Source organism: Morus notabilis, unplaced genomic scaffold (assembly GCF_000414095.1).
Source record: "Morus notabilis unplaced genomic scaffold, ASM41409v2 Scaffold1185, whole genome shotgun sequence".
NCBI lineage: Eukaryota > Viridiplantae > Streptophyta > Magnoliopsida > Rosales > Moraceae > Morus > Morus notabilis.
Genome location: NW_010357564.1, coordinates 43,033 through 48,872, shown reverse-complemented (window position 1 = coordinate 48,872; position 5,840 = coordinate 43,033). Strand labels below are relative to the sequence as shown.

The following is a 5,840-nucleotide window of genomic DNA, read 5'->3' as shown; positions in this document are numbered from 1 at the left end:
CTTTTAAAGAGCATTTGAAATAAGAGTTCAAATGCTGCTCTGTTTGAAAGATATTTTTAGAACGTTTTATCTTAACTGAAATTAAGAAAAGCTTTTAGAAATTTAGTGATTCACTTATTTGAAATTATTGTTACAAATTATGAAAGTATTCTTTCTTATATTAAAAACAAAAAAATGTTCCGCAAATTTTAAGAAACCCCAGTAAGTACAAGTTAAAGTTTAAGTTACAGTGGCGGCCTCATAGGAGGGTCGCCACAAATTGCTGGTTGCCGACGTCTATGCAACTGTCAGCATTTGTATTTACTAATCTTTGGCACAGACACCGATGTCAGCATCCGTATTTATGAGTAAATATGATATTTATAGCTTTTCAGTGTAGATACTCAGTGATCGATAAATACCGTATTTTTGAGTATCTACACTATTTATGAGTAAATCATATATTTATTGGTAGTCGCCAGTTGCCGGTGGACCATGATTAGCATGCATATAAAGACCAATACATTAGATAATTACAAAACATGATCAAAACATTCTCTCACAACAAAATTCCAATGTTTGTTTACAGTGAACTACCAATATTGTTTGTCTCCAATCCCTAATATTTAAGGATGCAAGCCTAATTGGTTCATGGTGTATATGACTACTGTTCGAAAAAATGTATGCTCGAAATAGCATTCATATGGTATAATAATAGAAACGATTCAATGAGTAGTTTATACTCGATTCACATATTTTTATATGTATAGAAATGAATTAATACATGTTTAAGAGGTGTAAAAAGGAGAAAAGAAAAATTAATTAAAAATATATTTTTTTATTAATGTTTAAACTTAACCGGTTGCATAACCTACTATAACAAGTCATATAACTACCACATTAATTGTACAACATAGTAGGCACTTTTTTTTTTTTCAATAATTCAATAGTTAACTATGGATAGAAATATAACTATTAAAAACTCATTATATATATTTATTGAAAGATAATTTTGTAATAACAATACTTTTCTGTTTTAATTTTTCCCCTCAATTTGCTTCATTAAATTTTTTTTTTCAGCTACAAACTTGTGATTTAGATTTTAATTCCTTCTTTTCTTTTTTGTTCGTTTATCCTCTGCTCCCCACTAATCTACATTGCTGGATATAATCACACAGTTAACAAAATGGCAAAAAAAAAAAAAAAAAAAACCCCTCGAGGACGTTATAAGATGATCCTGCAAGCTTTCTTCTTCTACAGGTACTTTGTTTTTACAAAATATTGATTTGTACTAATCACCAAATATTCTTTATCTTGTTATATTACCATTAAAAAAAAGGTTACATTCTTTATCAACTTTGCAGAAATACAACCATTTTGTTGGGACTCAACCTTTTTTTGTTACTACTGCCTCATTCATTTCATTGATTCGAGTTTTCAGTTTTAGGTTTTTACAGTAAAAAACTCTCAGAAAATGTCACATCTAACTTTTTCTGCTACAGTGAAAAGCTCTCAGAAAATGTCACATTTCAGCTCAAATTGAAAACTCGAATCCGTAAAGTGAACGAGACACACACATGTATAACACGAGATTCCACCAGCACATTATTTCAGAATTCTAGCAAACTTCCTATTCGTATTGCTTATTAAGGAAAATTAAAAAGTAAAAAAGTGTTGACATGACTAATGTGGATTAGTATTCAGTTCTTCAACAAACTGTAACACAAGAATCGGATGAGTAATTTCAAAGGAAAAAAAAAAGAGAAAAAAGATACAAAATAAATTACAAACAAGAGAGGGATTTCGTAAGTTTCTTAGGTCTTGACAAACTAGTTCTTGAGGAATTTTTTTTAATATGAGACTTGTATCCAATACTTTTTTTTTTTTTTTTTGGTTCAGGACAATCTTTTCAACCAAACATTAATTAAAAGTTCTCTACTATTTTTTCAAGTCATTCCAAATAAGTTGGAGAACTTTCTTTAATTTTTCCTTACTACACTTCTCGCTACTCTTTTGAATGTTTTCTGGTGTTGTGTGGATTTCCAACTACCTTTCCCCCTTCTTTTTTTTTTTTTTTTTTTTTTTTTTTTTTTTTTTTTTTTTAGTGGACAATTCATTTATATGTCTTCGATCAACACTACAGTTTGTTTGCGATTCTAGTTGTACCATACCTTTTTGACTTTTGTTTTAACTAATCTATATGCATGGTATAAATCTAAAGCTCTAAAATCCGTAATGTAAATCCAACGATGAGGTTTTTTTCTTGACATTCTTCATAATTACAAAAAGATAGTTAAACATCATGGCAAAATTTTATACCTTAAATTGAAATTTAAGAAAATTTTCAAAATGTAATTAAAATAACAAAAATGATATAGTAATTATTAAAATGATATCATATTTTATATTAAATAATGATATAGTCATCCCTTTAAATAATGTTAAAATTTGCTAATTTTGTTATATATTATATATAAGAAATTTTTTTTTTTTTATATTTCAACTTTAACTATTTAAATTTTTCTATTTGTGTAAAGAGTCCTCTTATTATATTTTCTTTTGGGAGAATAAAATAAATAGTAGATTTACAGTAAATAATTAAAGTAAATAGTAGATTTTAATACTATTTAAAGTTAAAAGCAGTTTACTATGAAAATGTTATTTTTACAACTAGTAAAAAGATTTTTTTCCTCATAAATTTTCTTTTAAAGACTGGTAAAAAGACTATCAAATTGATTTAAAGGGTATATTAGTACTTTTACACATTTTCATTCTGATTCTGGGTGTAAGTAAATGTATGAATGAGATTTTGAATGACTCTGATTCTGAATCCTATCACTAAAAGTGCATTTGGAGCAAGGATTTGTGTCATGGTTTGGATCATGATTCGTAGTTCGCTATAATATTTTCTCTCATAAAATACACGTAAACCGAGATTAATTCTGAATCATGATTCTGAACCCATGAACCAAACGTACAGTAAGTAAACAACTTATTTTGACTTCAATTCCTTACTCTGAATTCTATCCACTTCAAATCATGTCCACTCTGATTCATGCTCATTTCGATTACGTGTAGGTAAACATGTCATAAGAGAGAGAGAATTACGTGAAAGAGATGGGAGGGAGAGAGAGAAAAAGTGTTGATTGTTGAGGGAGAGAGGTTAGCGAAATTTTAAGGTTTTTTTAATTTTAGGAGAATTGTAATAAAAATAAGAATAAAATAGGAAAAATAGATTTTAATTTTTAAAAATATTGTATTTACTAACTAACTAAAATAATTATGTCATTAATTACTTCAAGTTTAAAAAATTGCTGTGTGCAACCATGAGTCAATATAATTTGAGAGAAAGAGGAAAATAGGTCAAGATTTGAGATGAATTAAAATTAATAGGCCAATAGTTTACATAAGTTAATAAATATGTCAAATTACTATTTTTGTCCATAACTTGTCTAGTTATGAACCATAACTTGACAAGTTATGACATATTTTTATCCATAATTTATCTGACTATGAACCATAACTTGATAAGTTTATCCATAATTTTTCTGATTATAAATTATAAATTAATAAGTTATGATCTATTAATTTTTATAACTAAAAATTAATATATATACTTTCTTAAACTTTTCATAATGGCATATTTTCTACTATTTTGATATAATTTTGGTCCCAAGAACCTTTGGAATTGGGCTTCTGGTTGACATTCTTAAGGCCCAACTCTTATTTTGTTCTCGTCTCTGCTCCTCTGTCGTTTCATCAATCAAACTTTATTTTAAACAAAACAGATTCAAATCCCTGATCCTCAAAACCAGAAGAGAATTTCCAAATCGAACTCTTCTCTCTCTCTCTCTCTCTCCCCTTTTTCCTCTCTATTTTTCATCAATTTGTTGGGGCGTTTCTGATCCAACCCCGTCAATACCATTTCAAGGTATTTCATTTCTGCTTCTTCCTTTGCAATTCTTTTGCTTAATTACCGATTTTTACCCATCTGGTTTTTTAGCTGATTTTTGCTCTAATCCGAAATCATTTGCTTCTCAACTAATTTGGGTTTCGATCTGTTTACGTTTTTTTTTTTTTTGGAATATACTTTTCATTTTGTTAAATTTTCTTATGAATCTTTTTCTACATAAACAGAACTCAAGAACCTCATTTTTCTTATGAATTAAGAAGTTACAATTTTAATTCCCTCAACTTGTTCGTTTTTATCACTAAAAGTTAAAACTTATAACCCGTTTGGTTCATGGGTTTGAATCGAAAATTTAAACTGATATTCAATTTTTGTGCGGGAGAAAACACTGTAGCAAAAAGTTTGAACTTCCGTTCAAACCCGGTATGCCCAACTTTGGTTTTTTTTTTTTTTTTTTTTTCTCCCTACATATGTTCTGTGATTTCATATTTATTGTGTTTTGGTAATTCATGACTCCGATTTGGATAAACTGGAATTGTGTAGGGGATTGAGATGTTGTGGAGAAATCGATTCAAGGGCTCGGTTTGTGCTTAATTTGAGGCAGGTATTGATTCTATTACTTTTGTTTTTTGTTTTTGTTTTTGTTTTCTTTTTATTAAAAATTGAAATCTGAAAAGAAAAGCTGTTATATGTTTACTTTTTGTCATATATGTACACATATTACTTGCAACCTATTGATTTTCATGTTAATTATACTGAAATTAAAAGTGCATAGATTGTTTGGAATAAAATGCCTTTAGAGTGTGTTACAACTGAGCATGCATACTATCGCCTTTGTGCGGAATCACGCCTTCAAGTGGAATCACGCCTTCGTGCGGAATAAAAGATGATAGCGCAATGTTGCGCATCCTTGGGTGTGAGTTTCTAAATTGCTACACAGGAATGTTTATTGCAGGGGCGAGTTGAAGCTGACTCACCCCTACGCTCACTTTCAAAGTGTCCTGTTGGTTGGCGCTTCAGCTTGCCCTATGCTAACAGCCTTCGAGCTGGATATCAGTTTGGATCTCTAACTCGCCCATGCTTCTTTGGCCTCTGTGAAGGATTATTGCTTGTTTTTTATAACATCGAATACCTGTTAGTTCTTTCAAATGTTGCATATGATATGGCAAAAACTTGTACATAAACTTAGGCATCCATCATCCAGATGATGAGATACACTGACATATTATTGTTATAAAAGGCTAACCTTGCAGGGAATCCTATACAGTTAGAAAACCGATCGGTAAGCAATCATTTATGCTTAGTCCTTCTGATCCTTTCTTTGCGTGCAACATATCTTGCTTTCAGTAGTTTATGCAAGCAAAAAGTAATGTTAAAATTGAGCTGAAGAATATTAAACTTGAGAGTGGCATACCAACAAATAAGTGTCTTGGTTTTGTGACTTTATATACACATGTTCATGTTATAGCAATCACATGATGGGATTGCAATAAATGGACTTGGAGAAGGTTTCCTTGAATAAAATGAGCCAGATCTTTGAAGCAATAAAAAATAGCGTTCTGTGCAGTATTCGATTAATAATAAGAGGCTTGGGATTTTTGAAAGTTTGTTGTTCAAAATTTTATTTGCAGCAAACACTTTGCTTTTATTATCTTTACTATGAATCTGCAAAAGATAATAGGGTGTTATCTAAATTGGAGTAGCCTTTGTGCAATCATTTTCTACAATTTCCCAGCTGGTTCGCGGCCTTCTTAGAGTGATAGCATTTGGGAGATTGCATTATGGCTTGATTGTTTGGATGCTTGTTTTCTTTATTATGTGCTATATGGTATGTATAAAAGTTGTTTTAAATTGTAAGGTACCAATAATGGGACGTACATTGAGCACCACTGTTTTTGTATTTATCATTTATGAATGACTAATTATGCAGGATTGTTAGTGTGTAGTATCA

General features: G+C 29.9%; 1 long non-coding RNA gene across 1 annotated transcript; it reads left to right on the top strand.

Annotated features, from left to right (window-relative positions):
* The first annotated feature begins 3,810 nt into the window (after positions 1-3,810).
* Positions 3,811-5,514, top strand: LOC112093392. Its single transcript, XR_002903025.1, has 3 exons — positions 3,811-3,910; positions 4,433-4,493; positions 4,690-5,514. It is a non-coding gene; the product is annotated as an uncharacterized LOC112093392 (long non-coding RNA).
* Positions 5,515-5,840: the final 326 nt, after the last annotated feature.